The sequence below is a fragment of the Bos taurus genome, chromosome 2, assembly GCF_002263795.3.
Source record: "Bos taurus isolate L1 Dominette 01449 registration number 42190680 breed Hereford chromosome 2, ARS-UCD2.0, whole genome shotgun sequence".
Classification (NCBI taxonomy): Eukaryota; Metazoa; Chordata; class Mammalia; order Artiodactyla; family Bovidae; genus Bos; species Bos taurus.
In genome coordinates this window covers 43,982,050-44,006,647 of record NC_037329.1, presented here as the reverse complement: position 1 = coordinate 44,006,647, position 24,598 = coordinate 43,982,050, and the positions used below count along the sequence as shown (strand labels likewise).

Below are 24,598 nucleotides of genomic sequence, written 5' to 3'. Positions count from 1 at the left end.
CGCCTGATGGGCCAGCTCCCGGTCCGCGCTCCGCCCACAACTCTCCTCCCGGGGAGAGGTCCCGCCAGCCGCTGGCATCTTCTCAGCGCCCCTGTGTCCGCCGCCCGCGGGGAGGAGGCGGCAGCCCTGGTCCGAAGTTCCAATAAGGGTCAGGCAGCTGCCGCGGCCACCTGTCCATGGCTAGGACCCGCGCAAGCCACGGAGCAGGGGACCTTCGGGGCCGGAAGTCGTAGCGCCTGGGACTGGGCGAAGCCACAGGCCCGGAAGTTGCTCTGCAGGTGGCCGCTTTTCTGAGGGTATGGTCGTCCGGGTTTCTCCGCCTAGGGCTGCGGGTTCATACGACCAAGCTCTCTCCAAATTGGTTCCTTTCTAAGCTGTGGTGCCACACGGCCTTGGGGCCGCGGCTGCATTCGCGTCACAGTCCCGTTGCCTTGGAAACGGAAGGAGCCTTGGTAGCGCAGAGAGTCGGCTAAGGGTTTGGTTCCGCCCATGGCGCTTGCAGGGTGGCACTCTCCTCCGGCGCCTAAATTCCGCGGGAATAACCACCCTAGAAGCAGCGGCCGAAGTAACAATGGCTCTGTGCCGACTCCTGTCTTTTCGCTTTCCATCGTGGTCTCGCCATGAGAATACTGCTGGACTCAATTTAGTTCAGTCGCTCAGTCGTGTCCGACTCTTTGCGACCCCATGAACTGCAGCACTCCAGGCTTCCCTTAATCACCAACTCCCGGAGTTTACTCAAACTCATGTCCTTGGAGTCGGTGATGCCATCCAGTCATCTCTTGCTCTGTCGTCCCTTTCTCCTCCTGCCTTCAGTCTTTCCCAGCATCAAGGTCTTTTCCAATGAGTCAGTTCTTGGCATCAGGTAGTCAAGTATTGGAGTTTCAACTTCAGCATCAGTCCTTCTAGTGAATATTCAGGACTGATTTCCTTTAGGATGGACTGGATGGAACTCCTTGCAGTTCAAGGGACTCTCAAGCGTCTTCTCCAACACCACAGTTCAAAATAGTATATATCATAATATATTAGGGCCAATAAATTATTAATATATAAAAAAAATTCCTAGTACGTCTTGGGACTTCCCCAGTGGCTCAGCGGTTAAGAACCCGCCTGGAATACGGGAGAAATGTGGGTTCCATCCCTGGGTTGGGAAAATCCTCTGGAGGAGGAAATGGCAATTCACTTCAGTATCCTGGGAGATATGAACAGAGGAGCCTAACAAGCTATAGTCCAAGGGGTCTCAGAGTTGGAAAGGACCAAGAAACTAAATAATAATAAACAACAATATATAATTTACTTACTATGTTTTCTCTCTCTTTAGAATATAAACTCCATGATTTTGTTCCCTGCTGTATCCCCAGCATTTAAAACAGTGTCCAGCAACTAATAAATACCTTTCAAATAAAGCTCAATAAATACCTTTCAAATGCAACTAAACAGTACTTGGCAACTACCAGTAAACTTAAACCATTAGTTGAAGTGTGAACCCTACCAGAGCTTCCAATTTATCAATGATTATTTTTTTTAATCCTAAAAATGACTTCAGCATTTTAACAACGGGCCAAACAAAACCATTTTACAACCTCTGGTATAAAGATTTGAAACAAAGATGAGAGAACCTTTATACATGGCATAGTTCAGAAAAGTGGTTGCATTTTGTATCATAAAGAGGTTAACAAGGAGGAAACATTTGCAGGTGAAGAGAAGCTGATTTTCAAAAAACATTGAACCTAGGATGTTCAAAATATATCTGGAGATTTTCTAGGTGAGTTTGGGATTAAGACAGTGTTGGAATGGAAAATGAGGCTAGATAGACATAAGAGGAAACAGGAAAGAGCCTTAAGGAGCAAGTTAAGAATTTTTAATTTTATCACTGAAGGCACTGGATCATCGATTGTTTAAAGATTTTGAGCAGCAGAGGAGTACACAAAAAGTTTCCAGATACTAACCTGACTGCAGTGTGCATGATATACGTTAAGAAGCAGGCCAGACAGCTAGTTTAGGAGGTACTTAAAGAAGAGATGTTGTAGAGGAGATTGTATTGAGATAAGAGCAAAGGGCTGAGAATTCACCTTTGGAAAGTATTCACATTTTAAAGAGATTCCTTAACTCTTCCACATCTTAATAGCAAATATGCTCAAGAATCTCTAGGTATTTACTTTTCTGTGCCAAGTAACTCCAGTCTCTTGGTGAATCCAATTAAAAAAATACCTAATAGTCACTAAGATCCAGACCCTGTATTAGAAACAGGGAGATACAAAGATAGCTCATTGTTACTTACCTAATGAAGTTAATGAAGAATTAAAAGATATGTCATTGGCAGTCCACAAGTACAGGTGTGCAAAATTTCTGTAGTACAACCTCTTTTGAGCCCTAGTCTCCCTGATAACAAAATAATCTCATCAATTTCAGATGAATTCAGTCTAGGGTTTTTTGTTAACTGTTGCTGTTATTTTAGGTTTACATTCTACAAATCTATATTTTTAATTCACACCACTTTCTCTGAACATAACAAAATCTATCCCCAGGTATGTTCCAACTCGGCCAGTACAAATTTGGTGAATAACTCTTTTTATTTTACAAAAGAATCAGTGCTTCCCCAGTCAGGCCATGAAGAAGAGAGGCACTTGAAACTTGATGCTAGTTATTGGTCTAGAAACACTAAAAGGGGTTGTGGGAAATCTTTTTTTTTTTTTTTTCCCCTCCCTTGCAAAAGAGTAAGGAACATGACCTCTTTTCAGTACTTCAGAAAATAAGGATTGAGGTAACCAAAGAAAGCAGGGATTTGATTGGTTCTGGATCAAAAAGGGAAATCTTGAGAAGGGAAGCTCACATCTTGGAAGGCATCTTCCTCAGATGGAGCTTCTCCGTGGTCTTCAGGCTACGGAAGCCACTGCACTCTAGAAGGGTCAAGCACACCACTTCTGTGGGTCCAGGATACTGAGGTAATCTATCAGCTCAGAGTTTACAGAGTATCCACCCAGATATCCCCATCATCCTAGATCTCAGGGTCTCATCCTAGATATCCCCATCATCCTAGATCTCAGGGTCTCATCCTTTCCCCTGCAGGGCCCTGACTTTGGTCTACACTCTGCTATGGGTCGTGAATTCAACCTTCTTTTAAGTTCTGCTACTCTCACAATTGGGCCTCCCTGGTGGCTCAGTTGGAAAAGAATCCGCCTGCAATGTGGAAGACCAGAGTTTGATCCCTGGGTTGGGAGAGCATGGCAATCCATTCCAGTATTCTTGCCTGGAGCATCCCCATGGACAGAGAAACCTGGCAGGCTACAGCCCATGGTGTTGCAGAGTTGGACAAAATTGAGCAACTAAACACACTCTCACAATTGCATCCCAGGTGGCTCAGTGATAAAGATCCTGCCTGCCAATGCAGGAGATGCGGGTTCAATCTGTGGGTTTGAGTATTTTTGAAATAAAATTTTTATTTTCAAATAATTTTAGATTTACAAGAAAGTTACAAAGATAGTACAGAGAGGTTTCATTTATTCCTCGCTCCTTTCTCCTGTGGTTAACATCTTACATTTCCATAGTAAATCTGTCAAAACTAAGAAACTAACATTAGCTCATTACTATTAACTAAACCCCAGATTTGTTGGGATTTTACCAACGTTTACATTAATGGCCTCTTTTTTTTTTTTCCAGAATCCAATTCTGGTGTGCCAGATGTCCCCAACATCACCACCAGGTTTAATGATTCATTGGGACTCATAGGATTCAGCGTATAGTCACCTTCATGACTGTATTTTTTTTTTTTTTTTTACAACTAGAGGATATAAAACAGAATAAGCAAAGGGTAAAGGTACATAGGGTAAAGTCTGGAGTATGGGCTTCCAAGAGTCCTCTCTCAGGGGCGGCACACAGGACTTGCCTAAATCAACCCAAAACTTGTGTGAAATGTTGTCTGCCAGGTAAGCTCATTGCAAATTCAACGCCCAGGGTTTTTTTATTGGGGGCTAGTCACACAGTCACCTTCTACCTAACACCCACCCATACTTCCAGACTCCCAGAAGGAAAGCAGATGTTCAGCATAAACCATATTGTTTGTACAAACACTTCAGGCACCAGGAGTCATCCTTATCAGGGATATTGTGGCAACTTTCCCCAAATCTAAGTTCCCAGATACCAATCAAGGGTCAACCTTGCAAGCAGGATTTTCCCTTTTTTAAATTTATTTTTTATTGAACTACAGTTGAATTACAATGTCATGTTGGTTACTGCTGTACAGTAAAGTGACTCAGTTTTATACACACACACATACATTCTTTTTCATAGTCTTTTTCTTTGTGGTTTATCACAGGATATTGAATATAGTTCCCTGGCTATACAATAGACCTTGCTATTTATCCATTCTATATGTACCAGTTTGCATCTGCTACCCCCAAACTCTCAATTCAACCCACTTCCACTCTATTCCCCTGTGGCAACTACCAGTCTATTCTCTATGTCCCTGATTCTGTTTCTGTTTCATAGATTCATTTATGTCATATTTTAGACTCCACGTGTAAGTGATATCAATATTTGCCTTTCTTTTCTGATTTATTTCAGTTAATATGATAATCTCTAGTTGCTTTTTAAAAATGTAACTCTAATTGACTTACAATACTGTGTTAGTCTTGGGTGTACAGCTTCAGACTCTTTTCCGTTAGTATAGTTTATGACAAGATATTGATTATGGTTACTTGCACTATACAATAAATCCTTGTTGTTGATTTACTTTATATAATGGCCTGACAAGCAGGCCTTTCTAAGGATTGCAGTCTCAGACCTGCTAGGCTAACCCTTTTCTGCAATCAGGAGTTTCACAATTCATGTAAGTTGTCATACCTCCCCTAGTCTTCTCAGATTTTTGACAGTCTCTCGGTCTTTCCCTGCTTTTCACAACCTTAGCAGTCTTGAGAAGTGCTGACCGGATATCCTGTAAACTATCCCTGAATCTAAGTTTGTCTAATGTCTTTCTCATGCTTAGATGAGTGTTGTGGGATTTTGGAAAGAAAATCACAAAGGTGGAGTGTCCTCATCACATTACTGTAATGAGTACATGGTGTCTGGTGATGGCAACTTTTAGCACTTGGTAAATGCAGCATTTGCCAAGTTTCTCCACTTCAAAGTTAATATTTTTCCCTTTCCCTACTCTGTTCTTAGGAAGCAGGTCACAGAGTCTAGTCCACCCTCAAGGGAAAGTGAGGGCCATAAACTTCACCTTCTGTAGAGGGGAGTACTTGTAATAAGCACATTATTGGAATTCTCCTATAAGGAAAATTCATCTCTTCTCTCATATTTACCTATTTATTAAATTGTTTCTATCAATATGAACTCATGTATATTTATCTTATACTTTGGGTTATAATCCAGCAATACGTTTTGTTGCCGTTGTGTTTGTTTTTGCTTAAAGTGTTCCAGCTTTGGTCGTTGGGAGCTCTTTCAGTTGACTTCTATGTCCCTCTGATGTGTCACTATTTTTTTTTTTTTTTTGAGCATTTCTTTACTTTCTGGTGCTACAAGATGCTCTAGGCTAATCTTGTATGTTCTCTGCGGTAGTCTTAGAATCAAATATTTCTCAAAGACAAGCTGGTTCTGACACTCTCTCTAAAGGCTTCCATAGAAGATTCCTAGCTTTCATGATGTGCCTTGAGTAGAGAGCTGCCTAACCTGAGCTTGTCATTTCCTCCCTGTAGCACTGTAACAATAGTTAACAACAACCAGCTAGTTCCACAGTTTTTATAATTCTCTTCACCTCTCTCAAGGGCTTCCCTGTTGGCTCAGATGATAAAGAACCTGCCTGCTGTGTGGGAGACCCAAGTTCAATCATGAGTTGGGAAGATCCCCTGGAGAAGGGAATGGCTACCCATTCGTAGAGAATTCTTTCCTAGAGAATTCCAAGGACAGGGACTACACTCCACAGGGTCATGAACCCTCAGACATGACTGAGCAACTGACACTTTCATACTTTTCACCTCTTTCAAATGTTAGAGCTTCTTTCATACTTTTTACCTCTTTCAAATGTTAGAGCTTCTTTCATACTTTTCACCTCTTTCAAATGTTAGAAGCCAGTGTATGCCCTTCTACCTGTACCCAAATCCAGTTTACCATGATCTTCATAATTGTGAAGTTACAGAAGTAGTTCTCAACATTTGGCATCAGAACTACTTGGAGAGCTTGTTAAAAACACAGATTTCTGGAGCCTCCTGCAGAGTTTCTGATACAGTAAGTCTTGTGTGGAGCACAACCTAACCCCTAGCCAGGTAAACATAAAACCTCACGAAAAAGCCCTGTTCTCAGTTCATTTTACCCAGTATGTCATGTCTGGCTTTTGACCAAAATTCACAAGGCATATTAGAAGACAAAAAGCCAAAACAAAACAGTTTGAAGAACAACATCAGAACTAGACTTAGACATGGCACGGATGTTAAACATTTCTTCAAACTCACAGATTCTTTGACAATGTCCAGTCTACTTATAAGCACATTAAAGACATTCTTCATTTCCATTATAGTATGTCTGATTTCTGGGCTTCCCAGGTGGCTCACTGGTAAACAATCCTGCCAATGCAGGAGACGCGGCCTTGTTCCCTGGGTTGAGAAGGTCTTCTGGAGGAGAAAATGGCAACATGCTCCAGTATTCTTGCCTGAACAATCCCATGGATAGAGAAGGTTGGTGGGCTATTCTTGCCTGAACAATCCCATGGATAGAGGAGCCTGGTGGGCTACAGTCCATGAAGTTGCAGAGAGTCAGATATGACTGAGCACGCACTCACATTTTTATTTGATTTCTGTGTTTCCTTTTCATTCCTTAGAATTTCCATTTCTCTGCCTAAATTACTCACCTGTTCTTGTATGCTGTCCACTTTTCCCATTAGTGCCTTAGCATGTTAATCGTAGTTCATCCAAATTACTGATGTGATAATTCTGACATCCCTGACAGATCTGAGTCTAGTTCTGACAATTGTTTATCTAGCTAAATGTTAGGCTGTGTTTACCATTTGCTGTAGCTGTAGGTGTCAGAGACTTAATTTCCTCTGGTGTTCTTGTTTTTGTCTGTCCTGTTGTCTTTGGGTTCCTGAGAGACTTAAACACAATCTGAGATATGTAGCTTTCACTTGTAGTCCTCATCACAGGAGCCCTGTTGATGTGGTGAGGTGTTGGGGGAGGGGATGTATTCTAAGGTGCTATAATTGAGTCTCAGTCTTCACTGAGCTTGTGTGTCTGGGCTGGGACTAGGTAAAGAGTGCTTCTCAGGTTTACCTCTTCTCTTAGGTGAGACAGGAAGGCTAGGGGCGGGGCTGGAGCTGGGGGGTTCCCTTCTGCCAAGTGGGTGGTGGTGGTTGTTCAGTCACTAAATCATATCCGACTCTTGCGACCCCATGGACTGCAGCATCCCAGGCTTCCCTGTCTTTCACTATCTCCCAGAGTTTGCTCAAACTCATGTCCATTGAGTCAGCGATGCCATCCCACCTCTCATTCTGTCACCCCGTTCTCCTCGTGTCCTCAATCTCTCCCAGCATCAGGGTCTTTTCCAATGAGTCAGCTTTTCACATCAGGTGGACAAAGTATTGGAGCTTCAGCATCAGTCCTTCTAATGAATATTCAGCGTTGATTTCCTTTAGGATTGATTGGTTTGATTTCCTTGTTGTCCAAGGGACTCTCAAGAGTCTTCTCCAGCACTACAGTTCAAAAGCATCAATTCTTCGGCTCTCAGCCTTCTTTATGGTCCAACTCTCACATCCATACATGACTACTGGAAAAGCTGTAGCTTTCATTATACAGACCTTTGTTGACAAAATGATGTCTCTGCTTTTTAATACACTGTCTAGGTTTGTCATAGCTTTCTTAGGCTCTGATAAACCCCTAGTTGGTTAGAATCTGGTAAAATAGTTTCTTTTGAGGTCAGACTTCCTTAAGAAGAACAGAATGCTTTGAGCTTACTTCAATATGGTTACTTTTCCCCTCCCTCTGTCAGAAACAAAAGGGGATTTTCTCTGATTTTCATTATGGGAATCTGATAGGGCTCCTAGGGCTAAAGGTTACAAAAATGTGGGTGCCTCCCTATTACTGGGTCCTCCTGGAGTGTTTAACTCTCACGCTTGTCTGCGGCAAGCCTCCAGCAGTTCATCAATTACAGTTCAGGTTTTCCTACCTCAGCACTGGTTGTGGCAGGGCCTTCTGCTCTAGTTAAGTTGTGATTCTCTATGTCTGCCTGTCTTTCCAACTTTAGGGCAGCAGTTTGCCCTGTGACTTCAGTTCTCTGATGGACCTAAGAAGAGTTGTTGATTTTAAGTTCAGTGATTTTCTTCCTGTTATGTGGACCAGGGTGACAACTCCTAAGCTCCTTAGATTCTGGACTAGAAAGTGGAAATTGGCTTTTGTCTGCCTCCTTTCTGTCACAAGCATGATATTTTGGACCAACATACTAGAAACCTTTGAAGAAGCTCTAACTCTGCTTCTATTTTTCCAATTTTTAAAAACACAGTTGTTTCACTTCTTTCTTAAAAATTGTTGCTGTCCACTCGCTCCCTCTCCCTGGCATCACCTCTGTTCTCTCCCAGGCTCTCTCTTTTCCTCCACGCCTTCTAATTCTTCCCTTTGAGACAGGGCATCCATTGTAGGGGAGTGAGGAGGGGTCTGGGATGAACTTCATGCTCTGTTAACTGAGTCTTTTTTTTTTTTTTTTTTACTTTGAGTACTAAAACAATTTTGTTTTATTAGTTCATCAAGATGAATCTTTAGTTCAGCAGAAATCATTAGTGTTTGTGCTTGCTAAGTAGTACATCTGTCACAAAACTACAAGTCTTCTTTTTGGATTTAGATTTTCAGTGTAACTAACATATTTATTGATTACTTACATTATAATTTGGAAAGTGCCACCTCCCACCCATTTTGGTCCTGATACTTTGAAAATGACTAGTGTTAAGTTGGGTTGAAAAACAGATACACTGTGCTAAAGTGAAAGCAATCGTGATAAATAATAATAGTTATATTTATTGGGCACTTACTGTGTATACCCTGGAGAAGGCAATGGCACCCCACTCCAGTACTCTTGCCTGGAAAATCCCATGGACGGAGGAGCCTGGTGGGCTGCAGTCTATGGGGTCGCCAAGAGTCGGACAAGACTGAGCGACTTCACTTTCACTTTTCACTTTCATGCGTTGGAGAAGGCAATGGCACCCCACTCCAGTACTCTTGCCTGGAAAATCCCATGGACGGAGGAGCCTGGTAGGCTGCAGTCCATGGGGTCGAAAAAAGTCGGGCACGACTGAGCGACTTCACTTTCACTTTACTGTGTATACCAAGTACTGTTCTAAGTACTTTCTAATTGCTGTCTCATTTAATTCTCAGAACAACCCTCTGAGAATTGTTATTCTACAGATAAAAAGACAGATGCATAGAGAGGTTAAGTAACTTTTCTGTGGTCACACAGCTGACAAGTGATAGAGTCGGTATTGAGATACAAATGGACTACCCAGAATCTACATTCTTTTTCTTGACTGCCTGTCTTAACATCACTCTTACTGCTCTACATCTGAGAAGATACAATTAGATCTCTAATATAACCATATCCCAGGTGCAGAGAATGCTTTGGGGTGGGGGGAAGATTTTATTAGATCAATACAGGGCATTTTTTTAAATTGGAGGGGAGTTGCTTTACAATATTGCCTTAGTTTCTGGTGTACAACAACGCGAATAGCTATTTGTTGTTAAGTCGCTAAGTTGTGTCTGAATCCTTGCAACCCCATGGACTGCAGCACGCCAGGCTCCCCCGTCCTTCACTGTCTCCTGGGGTTTGTTTATTTATTTATTTATTTTTTCTTTTCTAAATTTTTAAAAGAAAATCCATCCTGAACCCTCCTCCCTCCTCCCTCCCCATACCATCCCTCTGGGTCGTCCCAGTGCACCAGTCCCAAGCATCCAGCATCGTGCATTGAACCTGGACTGGCATCTCGTTTCATACATGACATTTCACATGTTTCAATGCCATTCTCCCAAATCTTGCCACCCTCTCCCTCTCCCACAGAGTCCATAAGCCTGTTCTATACATCAGTGTCTCTTTTGCTGTCTCGTATACAGGGTTATCGTTACCATCTTTCTAAATTCCATATATATGCGTTAGTATACTGTATTGGTGTTTGTCCTTCTGGCTTACTTCACTCTGTATAATAGGCTCCAGTTTCATCCACCTCATTAGAACTGATTCAAATGTATTCTTTTTAATGGCTGAGTAATACTCCATTGTGTATATGTACCACAGCTTTCTTATCCATTCATCTGCTGATGGACATCTAGGTTGCTTCCATGTCCTGGCTATTATAAACAGTGCTGCGATGAACATTGAGGTACACGTGTCTCTTTCCCTTCTGGTTTCCTCAGTGTGTATGCCCAGCAGTGGGATTGCTGGATCATAAGGCAGTTCTATTTCCAGTTTTTTAAGGAATCTCCACACTGTTCTCCATAGTGGCTGTACTAGTGTGCATTCCCACCAACAGTGTAAGAGGGTTCCCTTTTCTCCACACCCTCTCCAGCATTTATTATTTGTAGACTTTTGGATCGCAGCCATTCTGACTGGTGTGAAATGGTATCTCATAGTGGTTTTGATTTGCATTTCTCTGATAATGAGTGATGTTGAGCATCTTTTCATGTGTTTGTTAGCCATCTGTATGTCTTCTTTGGAGAAATGTCTATTTAGATCTTTGGCCCATTTTTTGATTGGGTCATTTATTTTTCTGGAGTTGAGCTGGAGGAGTTGCTTGTATATTTTTGAGATTAGTTGTTTGTCGGTTGCTTCATTTGCTATTATTTTCTCCCATTCCACCCATTTATGATAAAAACTCTCCAGAAAGCAGGAATAGAAGGAACATACCTCAACATAATAAAAGCTATATATGACAAACCCACAGCAAACATTATCCTCAATGGTGAAAAATTGAAAGCATTTCCTCTAAAGTCAGGAACAAGACAAGGGTGCCCACTTTCACCATTACTATTCAACATAGTTTTGGAAGTTTTGGCCACAGCAATCAGAGCAGAAAAAGAAATAAAAGGAATCCAAATTGGAAAAGAAGAAGTAAAACTCTCACTATTTGCAGATGACATGATCCTCTACATAGAAAACCCTAAAGACTCCACCAGAAAATTACTAGAATTAATCAATGATTATAGTAAAGTTGCAGGATATAAAATCAACACACAGAAATCCCTTGCATTCCTATACACTAATAATGAGAAAACAGAAAGAGAAATTAAGGAAACAATTCCATACACCATTGCAACGAAAAGAATAAAATACTTAGGAATATATCTACCTAAAGAAACTAAAGACCTATATATAGAAAACTATAAAACACTGGTGAAAGAAATCAAAGAGGACACTAATAGATGGAGAAATATACCATGTTCATGGATTGGAAGAATCAATATAGTGAAAATGAGTATACTACCCAAAGCAATTTATAGATTCAATGCAATCCCTATCAAGCTACCAACGGTATTCTTCACAGAGCTAGAACAAATAATTTCACAATTTGTATGGAAATACAAAAAACCTCGAATAGCCAAAGCGATTTTGAGAAAGAAAAATGGAACTGGAGGAATCAACCTACCTGACTTCAGGCTCTACTACAAAGCCACAGTTATCAAGACAGTATGGTACTGGCACAAAGACATAAATATAGATCAATGGAACAAAATAGAAAGCCCAGAGATAAATCCACGCACATATGGACACCTTATCTTTGACAAAGGAGGCAAGAATATACAATGGATTAAAGACAATCTCTTTAACAAGTGGTGCTGGGAAATCTGGTCAACCACTTGTAAAAGAATGAAACTAGAACACTTTCTAACACCATATACAAAAATAAACTCAAAATGGATTAAAGATCTCAACGTAAGACCAAAAACTATAAAACTCCTAGAGGAGAACATAGGCAAAACACTCCCTGACATACATCACAGCAGGATCCTCTATGACCCACCTCCCAGAATATTGGAAATAAACAAATGGGACCTAATTAAACTTAAAAGCTTCTGCACATCAAAGGAAACTATTAGCAAGGTGTTAACTGAGTCTTTAACCCACAGGCTACATCTCTCCCAGAGTGGGAGCCTTTTTCTTCTCAAGACATCTCATGGGCTAGCCTAACCCTGCATCCAAAACCAACGTAATTCTCCAGAAGCAACAGCTTTATGATTTTGTTCCCTTACTTGAGAAACTCTGGATTTTACCTGCCACAGAAAGTTCATTCTGGGCTGTCATTGTCCCTGGTAAATAACTCAATTTTCCCCTATCCAGTAAACCTTATTTTCCATGGATTAAAGCATCAGTTTTTGGAGTCAGAGGAAATTTCAAATCATGGCCTTGCCACTGACTATGTGACTTTGGGAAAATACTTAAGTTCTAGGAACTCAGATTTCTTATTTGTGAATATATGCTTCTTAAGTTTGCTATGAAGATTAAATGGGATCATCAGAGCTTTTTGCATAGTATGTGGTCAGTAGCACTTACAACCTTTACAAAAGAATTTTTTGCAATGATAGATGTGTTTTATAATTGCACTGTTCAGTACAGTAGCCACTAGGCATCTGTGGCTATTGATCTCTTGAAAAGATGCTGAATTTTAAATTTTATTTCATTTTAGCTAATTAACACTGAGTAGCCACATGTGGCTAGTGGCTAGTATTTAAGACAGAGCTAGCACTAGTCAACATTGTGAAAATCAGTTGAAGGAAATAGAGGTGTCTTTTGTATGTATTATTTATGTCTCATGATACTTCTCTTTCCAAAAATACATGCTTCTTTCTTTCACCCATCTTCATCTTTTACCTCTTTTCATTTTTCATATCTGGAAATTTAAGACCCAGTTCAACACCCACATTCTGAAGAAGCATTCCTTAGTTGGTCCCAGTTCATGTCTTTCACTTGGTTCATTTATTGAACTAATGGTGAACGCTGCACTTCATTTTCCCCTCACCTAGCTTGTGTAGTAGTTGTAACTCCATAAGAGCACAATATAAGGATCTGTGTGGTTTTTGACTCTGTGCCCCTTCACAGCAATTAAATGCCCATTACTTAAAATATGTGAACACTGCATTGTGAACTGTGTATGTCTCCTCCAAATTCATCTGTTGAAATCTAGCCCCCAATGTGATGATATTTGGAGGTGGAGCCATTGGCAGGTAATTACATCAACAGAGTGTGGCTGTCATTAATGAGATTAGTGCCATTATAATAGGAGGCCAGAGAGCCTAGCTCACTCTCTTTGTGCCATGCAAGGGTATAATAAATCAGAAGTCTGAAACCCAGAAGACCCTCCCCAGAACCTGACCATACTGGCACCCTGATCTCAGAATTCCAGCCTCCTGAGCTGTGAGAAATAAGATTCTGTTGTTTATAAGCCATGCATTCTCTGACACTTTGAGCCGCTGAGTAACTCTGTGTTTGATTGATTACTTGTCCTTTACTTCTGGGACTCATTCCACTCACATTCCAGTTCCCACCACCAAGTTGGCTGAAAGAAATGCCCAAATATCCAATAAAATACTTAACCTTTTCTAAGTTTGTGTTCCTTTATCCTCCCCACTCCTGCACAGTGACTAAAAGCATTTTTTTCAGGGACATTACAGTTTTCCTATTTAATTTAGTAAACGTTGGGTGTCTCCTGTTTTCAAAAACCAGTGGCACAGGCAAGAGTTGATGATGGGGGCATGAAAATGATATACAGCTGCCCTCAAATAAGTTATATTCAGAAGGAGAGAGTGATTTATGAAAATGATCGATTAATGGAGGAGAATACATTGGGAAAAGCAGGGAAATACCAAGTGATGGTGGAATATAGACCACTGGTATTTTGGTATATGGCTATGTAAAACATTTTAATTGCTTACTTGAGGATAGAAGGCACTGGCACCCCACTCCAGTACTCTTGCCTGGAAAATCCCATGGACAGAGGAGCTGGTAGGCTGCAGTCCATGGGGTCGTTGAGGGTTGGACACGACTGAGCGACTTCACTTTCACTTTTCACTTTCATGCATTGGAGAAGGAAATGGTGACCCACTCCAGTGTTCTTGCCTGGAGAATCCCAGGGACGGGGGAGCCTGGTGGGCTGCCGTCTATGGGGTCGCACATGACTGATGCGACTTAGCAGCAGCAGCAGCAACCTAACAAATTTGGTGTTTGGAATGCTTCTGATTCTAATTGAGAAATTTTATCTTGAACTAAACTTTCACAAATCAGATAGGTTGAATCCTTAGCAAAATTAAACAGGAAACTATTTATGGACAGTATAGAAAAAAATCATTTTGCAAATCAGTTTATGAAAAATAAAACATGGCTCAACTATAAATAAATAAATAAATTTAAAAATAAAAAATATGTCACAGAAAAAATTTGTTAAGCTTAAAAAAAGAAAAAAATAACATGGAAAAAGTAAAGAATACTCTAAAAGATCATGCTTAAAAGATCAACTAAAAGGGTTGGAGAAGGAAAAAAGATGTATGAATTCACAAAATTCTATGTGTGCACATGTGTATGTTTTTTAAAGAAAAATACTGAGAGGAGGTTTATCTTAAAAGCCCATGGCCGCAAGGCCTAGCTTCATAGGACTCCTAGCAGAATTGGTTGAGTCTATTCAGTAACCCTGTTTACCGAAAATACAATTGAAGGAGATATCTGTATGCAGGTCAGGAAGCAACAGTTAGAACTGGACATGGAACAACAGACTGGTTCCAAATAGGAAAAGGAGTACGTCAAGGCTGTATATTGTCACCCTGTTTATTTAACCTATATGCAGAGTACATCATGAGAAACACTGGACTGGAAGAAACACAAGCTGGAATCAAGATTGCCGGGAGAAATATCAATAACCTCAGATATGCAGATGACACCACCCTTATGGCAGAAAGTGAAGAGGAACTAAACAGCCTCTTGATGAAAGTGAAAGTGGAGAGTGAAAAAGTTGGCTTAAAGCTCAACATTCAGAAAACGAAGATCATGGCATCTGGTCCCATCACTTCATGGGAAATAGATGGGGAAACAGTGGAAACAGTGTCAGACTTTATTTTTTTGGGCTCCAAAATCACTGCAGATGATTATTGCAGCCATGAAATTAAAAGACGTTTACTCCTTGGAAGGAAAGTTATGACCAACCTAGATAGCATATTCAAAAGCAGAGACATTACTTTGCCAACAAAGGTCTGTCTAGTCAAGGCTATGGTTTTTCCTGTGGTCATGTAAGGATGTGAGAGTTGGACTGTGAAGAAGGCTGAGCACCAAAGAATTGATGCTTTTAAACTGTGGTGTTGGAGAAGACTCTTGAGAGTCCCTTGGACTGCAAGGAGATCCAACCAGTCCATTCTGAAGGAGATCAGCCCTGGGATTTCTTTGGAGGGAATGATGCTGAAGCTGAAACTCCAGTACTTTGGCCACCTCATGCAAAGAGTTGACTTATTGGAAAAGACCCTGATGCTGGGAGGGATTGGGGGCAAGAGGAGAATGGGACGACAGAGGATGAGATGGCTGGATGGCATCACTGACTCGATGGACGTGAGTCTGAGTGAACTCCGGGAGTTTGTGATGGACAGGGAGGCCTGGCCTGCTGCGATTCATGGGGTCGTAAAGAGTCGGATACGACTGAGAGACTGAACTGAACTGAACTGATAATGTAATTATGTGCTTCCCTGGTGGCTCAGTGGTAAATAATCCACCTGCCAATGTAGGAGACACCAGTTCAATCCCTGGGTTGGAAAGAAGGAAATGGTAACCCACTCCAGCATTCTTGCCTGGGAAATCCCACGGACAGAGGAGCCTGGTGGGATATAGCCCATAGGTCGCAAGAGTCAGACACGACTTAGCAACTAAACAACAACATAATGTAATTACACCAAAAATTAGCTTAATTTCTACTTCATAATTCACTTACTACTACTACTACTACTACTACTAAGTTGCTTCAGTCGTGTCCGACTCTGTGCGACCCCACAGATGGCAGTCCACCAGGCTCTGCCGTCCCTGGGATTCTCCAGGCAAGAACACTGGAGTGGGTTGCCATTTCCTTCTCCAATGCATGAAAGTGAAAAGTGAAAGTGAAGTCGCTCAGTCGTGTCCGACTCTTTGCAACCCCATGGACTGCAGCCTACCAGGCTCCTCTGTCTCCCTCTGAGAATTATTTATTTTTCCCTTAATCATCGTCGTTACCAAGCCCTGCACAGTAGGTGGCAGCATTGCTTCACTTCCTAGCAACAGGACTGGCCTTAACTACAAAATACAGAAGCTAATGTTGAAACCAATTTCAGGGACTCAGTTGGCCAATCAAACATTGCCGTTTCTATCTATCTTAAAAAGTCATAGGAATAATACCGCATTATAATAAACCAAATTTGTATACATCCTACATTGAGTTTAATAAAAAGTATTTGTTGGTCATTACCTCCTCCTGAGTTAGGACGGCCATGTTTGTGAACTACGGTGAAGCCCCAAATCTCAGCTCCCAAGAAATAACTTCCAGGAGCTGGATTTTGTTAAAAAAAAATAAAATAAAAAAATAAAAAGTATTTGTTGACGAATTCATTTTGCCAATGAATGTCAATAAACCAGCATATGTTTTTAAAAATTATTTACTTATTTTTCATCAGGAGAATATAATAAATTATCCCCATTTTAGTTTTACTGTAAAGATAGTATTTATTAATACATAATTTCATTTGTGCCAGTCATTTAACCATGTTTGTTATGCCCACAATGACCATAACTCCATGAATCTCTGCAGAGGTACAGTCAGAAGAGCAGTTATTTGGACTGAGCACAAAAGACAGATAAAAGCTCAACACACATTTGAAATTTAAAACGTTGCTTTCAGGCAATATACAGCCACAGTTTATGCATGCTATGGAGTAGTCATTTTTAGTTATTCTAAGATATACCTCTTTTAGCTTTAAAGGGTGCAACCTAATTTTAATGCATGCGTGCTAAGTCATTTCAGTAGTGTCCAACTCTTTGCAGTCCCATGGACTGTAGCCCGCCAGGTTCCTGTGTCCATGGGGTTCTCCAGGCAAGAATACTGGAGTGGGTTGCCATGCCCTCCTCCCGGGATCTTCCCAACCTAGGGATTGAACCTGCATCTCCGGTGGCTCCTGCATTGCAGGCAGATTCGAAAGCCCAGCCTAATTTTAGTATTCAGAATTTATTCTAAATTTATTATTATATGCTCCTAAGCTCCTATATTTTTAAATCTTTCTTTTTCTAAAATAAAGAAGAAATTTTTTTCTTTAATAAAACTGCCTTTGTCTCCTGTCAAGTTTGGGTTCCCTTTTTTTATCCTTTCTACAAACACTGCAGTCTTTGAAGTGAAATATTCCAAGCAGAGATATATCAGGTAGGATTATATTTTCATTTTCGGTTTTCAATAATTCTTGAGGATATTGAGCATGAACCAATAGTTTTAGGAAACCAACTTCACAATTATAACTTCAAACCAACCTCAAAATTCTATCCCTTTCTTGGGCATAATTAATGCATGCCTTTTAACTCAGTGTGCATGCAGCTTGGTTACTTTTTCCCAAAAGTCTTATCTTGTTCTTACTTTAGTCAAAATCTGTTCTTTCTAGTCAAGGGCAATTGTCAATTCAAGGACATTTCAAAGATTTATATAAAGAACAAGAAACCACATTTGTTGCAGGGATTCATCATGTTGTCCACAAATATATTCATGTTTTTAAAAAGATATTTTATAGATCTTAGATTAACCATAGAGACAAGGTGTCCTAAAAACACTCTTTTGTTTGCTACCAAAAAAGATATAGTAATATCAAATAATACCTCCGTAGTGTGCTAAGAGCGACACCTTAGTAGTCATTATAATGGGTTGGCCCAAAAGCTCATTCGGGTTTTTGTATATGATGCAGTGGTACAACCCAAATGAATTTTTTGGCCAATCCAGAATTACCTGAGCCTGGCTCCACAGATGTGCAGACAACTGTTGGCTGAACAAATGCACCTGAATAGTATCAGTCTCCGGAACGTCTCGATTCCACCCACGGGGCCTCAGATACCCTGCTAGAAGCCCTGTGGCAATCCTTAAGCCCCTTGAGGAATCTTTCTTGGCGTCTCCCTCCTACTTTCTTTTGTGAACCCGCTTGCAGCACTCAGTGTCTCTAATTCCTATGTATGTATCATTCCCAGCATTCTCTGCTGTATCCCGTCTAACTACCCCTACAGTTAGCAACAAGCAAATTCAACACTCATGCCAGTTCAACTCTCCACCAGGCTTACTCCAGCTTTGCTGACTGTTCTGTGTTTCAGATCCTCCTGGACATCAAATTCTGTTACCCTCATATATTAAGTCAGCCTGGGTCATCAAGCCCCCCATTTAATATGAGAGGGAAATGCAGGGCAAATGTATGAATGTAGGTGTGAACTAGCACATTTAAAACAATGTATATTATCTCAGTAGTTGAAGTCATTGGACTAGAAGTAAAAGGGAATTCTATAAAGATAATGGGCCCAACTTAGAAAAATAAGGAAAGACGTTGTAATTATCATAGGGTCAGTATAACATAGGAGGGCACATCCAAGCGTAGGTCTCCATTCGAGAGATACCAGTACAATCGCTATAGGAAAAGAACAGTGGCAAGAATTGACTGAGGAATTCTTTGAAGCTCCCTCCTCAAAAAATTTTACTATTTCTGTCTATCGCTCTACTAGGCTAAACTGCTTTATTTAATAAGTTGAATAATAAATAGAAGCTTCCTAAATAGCAAGTGACGTTGCTGAGCTTACATGACAAGCAAATTTAGTAGTGGTGGATAACCCTCCACTTTTTAATGTATTTAAGATTTTTAAATAGAGAATACATTTAGAAATAAGAAGGGAATTCCATGATTGTCTAGTGGTTAGGACTCTGCTTCCACTGCAAGGGGCACCGGTGCGATCCTTGGTCAGGGAACTAATATCTCATAAGCCGCACAGTGAGGCCAAAAAAAAAGAAAGAATGTGGAAAACATTAACTTACTTTTTTTTAAAAAAATAAAACTGTACTCTAAAAGCTGTGGAAATACATTTTATGGTTCTAATTATATGGTACTTCATGAAAATAATGACTTGAAAATATCCAGAAAGCAATCTCCAGAGTGATAGAATGATAAACTGAAAGAGGTCTGCTTTCTGAACACCAGCCAAATGAGTAGGGCTAAAGAAAGAAACTAACTAAACTAAAGTAACTAAAGAAAGATAGGTGTTAAGAAGGAATATGATCAGAGGTCATAAACTGTAGTTCATATGTATTTGGAATTATTTTTCAACAGTCTTGCATTATTTCATTTGCCTATAAAAAATCAGTAAAATCAAGCATTATAATCTTCATTTTAAAAAATAAATAGCATATAAAACCATGAAGGAGATCAACAGAGTGATTATACACCTCTTAACTAAATATTTATATATTACAAGTGGGTAAGATTTCTTTGTAGTTTATAAGAGATACATTTAAGACAATGAGCCTAATTTGACAAAATACACTTAATACTGTGGACAATAAAGTTGAGATACTTTTATCTATTTTTTAATTTATTGGTCCCATCCAGGCATTGAACCCAGGCCCTCTTAGAGAAAGTGCTGAGTTCTAACCACTGGACCACTAGGGAATTCACAATATACTTTTTAAAACCTCAAGCTCAAAGTTAAGTGGTTCCAGAGAAAATTAAAATCAAGTTGTAAATAATCCATCCACAATGAGCTGTTAGGAGAAAATAGAGGACAATGTTCTTCCAAAAACATCCCCATGGTCTAAGAGTCAAAACTTAGGTGCTGAAACTATTATCACACAAAATCAAATAAATTGATCTATTCTTTTAAATACCCTGTATGGTAGTCTTAATCTACTATCAAATTATTATTTTAGGACTAACCTTTAGTCATAAGAGTAAAATCTTCCATATTCCACTTAATATGAAATAACCTTTTTTTCCCCAGATTCATTAGCACATTAGCAGAACCTGGCATTTCACTTATTAGAGAAATATCAAAATGAAACCCTAAGTGTAACAAATGAATGATTTTATCACTCTAACACTCATCACATGTGTTCCTATTTGTGCCCCCATTAAAATGTTCATGACTTTTGTGTTCATAAAAAGATCTAGAGGTTTAAACAAAGACAAATGAGAAATACATCTCTTTCATTATCTAGTCTCTAGATACCAATTTTTTAATTTATGGACTATATACACCTAGTCTATCTGTAAGTATAAATCATGTTGTGATATTGAGTTAGAGCCAAAGAAAGGAAAATATAGTTCCTAAGTACTCCACTGTAATCTTGTAGTTGACATTGTTTTTATATGACATTCATGAGGTGTTAATATTTTTTTCATAATAATCTTTCAGATAGGACTCAGCCAAGTTAAAGGTTAAGATGGCTTCCCAGCTGTACATACAGGACCATGAAAACAAAATATTTTTTCATGAATTACCTTAAGGGTCTTAAGAACCTGGAATGAAAATAATATCTAGTGTTGCTAAAATATATTGCGTGCTTACTGTATGCCAGGTACTGTGCAGAATACTTGGTGAGGGTTATCTATTATCTCCTCTCAGTCTTCTAGTAGTTAACTTTATAAATTGCATTTTAAAGATGGGAATGCGTGCATGCAAGCTTAGTCACCCAGTAATGTCTGACTCTTTTCGACCCTATGGACTGTAGCCCACCAGGCTACCTCTGTCCATGGCATTCTCCAGGCATGACATACTGGAGTGGGTTGCAATTTCCTTTTCCAAGGGATCTTCCTGACCCAGGGATCAAACCAATGTCTTCTGCAGGTAACAGGACTCTTTACCGTCTTGGTAAAGACGGATTCTTTACCGTCCAAGCCATCAGAGAAGCTCGAAGATGAGAATACTGAGGCACAAAGAGGCTACTGTAAGATGGAAAATAAAAGATGAGCTTTCAACCCAGGCAGTCTGACTGCAGAGCCTGAATAGCAGAATCAGTGTAGCATAGAGGAAGAATCATTTCAGGCATTGAGGGAGTAAGACATATGCTTTTGGTATCCTCCCTGATCTCCTTACTGGGCAGTGTACCCATCCCTAGCCAACTCGAATGTTGGCTGCTACTAGCTCACAGTTGCAGAGAAGGTAATGGCACCCCACTCCAGTACTCTTACCTGGAAAATCCCATGGATGGAGGAGCCTGGTAGGCTGCAGTCCCTGGGGTCGCTGAGTAGGACACGACTGAACGACTTCACTTTCACTTTTCACATTCACACATTGGAGAAGGAAATGGCAACCCACTCCAGTGTTCTTGCCTGGAGAATCTCAGGGACGGTGGAGCCTGGTGGGCTGCCGTCTATGGGGTCGCACAGAGTGGGACAAGACTGAAGCAACTTAGCAGCAGCAGCAGCAGCAGCTCACAGCTGCACCTTTTGGGGAAGGCTTGCCTTTGGCTGACAGGAGATGATGAGGAGGCCTGGGAGGCTGCTGTGGTGGCTCCTGGTCATCAGTAGCTATGCAGGTGTGCAGAAGGCCGCTGTGCCCCACACGCACTTTTGCTCGAGTACTTTACAGAGGGGCAGGAGAGGCTGGGGCTAGACCTCTTCCCGAGCTACATGTTTGTGTGACTTCTTCTCCTGTCCTCTCCTACTAGCCTCACTGCTTTATAGTGTCTCAGGAGAGCATTTTCTCAATCAACCAGTTGAATGAATCTCTGTCTCAGGCTCTGCTTCTTAGAACCTGGCTGAGACACTGAGGAAACTTGTTTTAAAATACCTTTTAAATGGGACTTCCCTGGCAGTCCAGTGGTTAAAACTTCACCTTCCAATGTAAGGGGTGTATGTTCGATCCCTGGCCAGGGAGCTAAGACCCCACATGCCTTGCAACCAAAAAACCAAAACATAAAACAGAAACAATATTGTAACATATTCAATAAAGCCTTTACAAATGATGCACATCAAAATCTTTTAAAAATACCTTTTGAAACCTCTAATGTAAAATAATATGAAAAAGTATATATATATTAATATAGTTTAAAATACATTAGTCTTTGAACGAGAAGAAATACCTTTTGGAATTCCATTCTTTTTGTGGGTCTCAGATTTTATAGCAGTCTCTGAGATGGATCTATAGTGTAGTCCCTCATTAATTTGATTTCTATTTTATATATAATCCAGACAACTTGAAAAATTCATTAAGATGAGACATATTCATTACAAATCACATTTCAGTTAGAACATTCAGCACTTTTTTCCCCAATCAAGCTATTCTGGGCTCTCTGCTCTTCCCTTAGCAGGAAAGGAACTATGCTTTATCCATCTTCTCATCCCACCAGCACCTAGCATGGCTTCCTGTAGTTAGGAGACACACAGTGAATGTACCAGATAAAAAGAAAAAATTCTCAGAATGTGTTACGTCATTTTACTGGCATGGTTATGCTGAAGAATATCCTTCTAAGAATCTAATGTAGTTGTTCTCTTCTCTTTCAGATGCATGAGATTCATCTGGGAAGCTTGACAAATATGCAAATTGAAGGGCCCATCTCTCCTGCCCCCCTTACTCATGATTTTCATTCTCTAGAGCTAAAGTAAGGTTAGGAATTCTCATTTTTAGCAACACCATAGGAGATTTTAATGCAAGAGGTTATTGGGCCACATTTTGAGAAACACTCCTTTAAAATATTTAAACATGACATGAAGCTACCTGTTGAAAAGAAAACAACATTTGAGATCTAAAGGACACAACTTTTTCTTACAGTCATGAGCATTCTCTCTTCCCATAGCTGTCATTACAAGATGTATAGGCCAGTTTAAGGATCTTGGAACATTTTCAGACTTGCCAAATTTCACTGAGATGATTTCATTTGTAAACATGAGAAGAATGAAAAAAATAATATTTTTGACAAGTTTTATATTTAAATATATGTCCAACATCCTATATACAGTGTATCATTAGATGCTTTCGAACATGCGATTTGTCCTCCTAGGGGCCTGGGTCAGCCTACCACACATTAACCACAGTGATTTGTACAGCCTTCAGGCAATTCACCCTTCCATCCTTCAAAACAAAAATACAGCGATGAGTGCTTTTGAAGGGTCTCTGAGGTAAATGAACTCTGCCACCTAGAAAGCGCTAATAAAGTGATGTCTGCTCTGGGAGATTGTTGCTGAAACATTATAAATCCGCCAGTGACCATGATGACCATGAAAAAGCCAGAGTTTCTGGGCTGTCTCTAAGAAATTAGTTCTCCATACTGAAAGTCAGTGATTTACAATAAACTGTGTTGTGAAGGACATCTGAAAGGCTTAGGACAAAACCAGCCCCAGTTTATTCACAGTTGTCCTTGCCTTTAGGAACAACCCTAAAAAGACAGTGGGTGGGTTGGCCAGCTGTGGCATTGCTACAATGGAGGGCAAAAGCCCTATTAACCCTCATCAATAAATTTGTAGTGGGGTGCCAGGGCATATTTTACTATGTCAGCCATCACTAAATTTTGAGTCGCTTTGGCTAACATTTCTTCCTAAAACATGATTTGGTAACTTAAGACGTGGAAAAGTTTCTCTCCCAGCACTGAGGAATAAACTCCTAATAGACTGAAACTCCAACCAAATAACAGAATATAAAAACTAGCTACTGAGAGCTCTGCAGAATGAACAAAAGGCAGCAAATTTGAGAGAGAAATTAAAATTTGGAAAACAAGACTAGCCTGGGGTAAATTTTTTGCTTTTTAATAGCTTGGCTCCAGGGGCAACTGCAGATAAAGCATGCTCTGAGCAGCTTTCACAGAACTTTCTCACAGAAAGTCAGCCTTCTGTCCTGAGAAGCCAGGGAACAGAACCCAGGGTACTGTCACCCCGGGTTCTATTCCCTGAAGTGAGACAGCTCAGTAAGTGAGACAAAAATCCCATAAAAGAGAGAGCCTAAGGAGGGGACGCCAAATGCCTGTGTATAAACCCTGCTCAAGACTGACCTCGGAACAACAGCTACATACGGCAGACTGCAAGCAGTTCCCTAAAAGAGAAGATCTGAACTGAGATTTGAGACTCCAGCCACTCCATGCAAGAAAGAGCTTGTCGTTTAAGTCTAACCCATTAGTATCCTGCTATAACAAAACCTTAGCACACTCTGGAGAAATACGAAAGAATCTAGAGTCTTGAATTGCACGGTGTAACACTGACAGTCCCCAGGATACAATCCAAATTGTCTTGACATTCAAAGTATCAAAGAAATGTAAGAGAAAAGATAATCAGATATCCCAGATGACCCACATGTTGGAAATTCCAAAGACTTTGAAGCAGCTATTGTACTATGCTCATGAGGTAAAGGAAGATGTCACTGGAATGAAAGGATAAGAAATCTCAGCAGAGAAATAGAAACTATAAAAATAAATAGAATAGAAATTCTGGACTGAAGAATTCAACATGTGAGATTAAAATTTCACTGGGTCAACCTAAAGCAAAATGGAAATGATGGGGAAAGAATTAAAGAACTAGGAGACAGGAAAATGGAAATTGTTCAATCTGAAGAATAGAAAGAAAAAAAGAGTTAAAAATATAAAGAACAGGAATAATATCAAACAATATAACATGTGTAATTCATAAATAAAAGTTGAAAA

At 40.2% G+C, this 24,598-nt stretch overlaps 1 long non-coding RNA gene across 1 annotated transcript; it reads left to right on the top strand.

Annotated features, from left to right (window-relative positions):
* The first annotated feature begins 42 nt into the window (after positions 1-42).
* On the top strand, positions 43-23,097 carry LOC132342971 (uncharacterized). Its single transcript, XR_009491594.1, has 3 exons — positions 43-296; positions 3,658-3,923; positions 22,473-23,097. It is a non-coding gene; the product is annotated as an uncharacterized lncRNA (long non-coding RNA).
* The last annotated feature ends 1,501 nt before the right edge of the window (positions 23,098-24,598 follow it).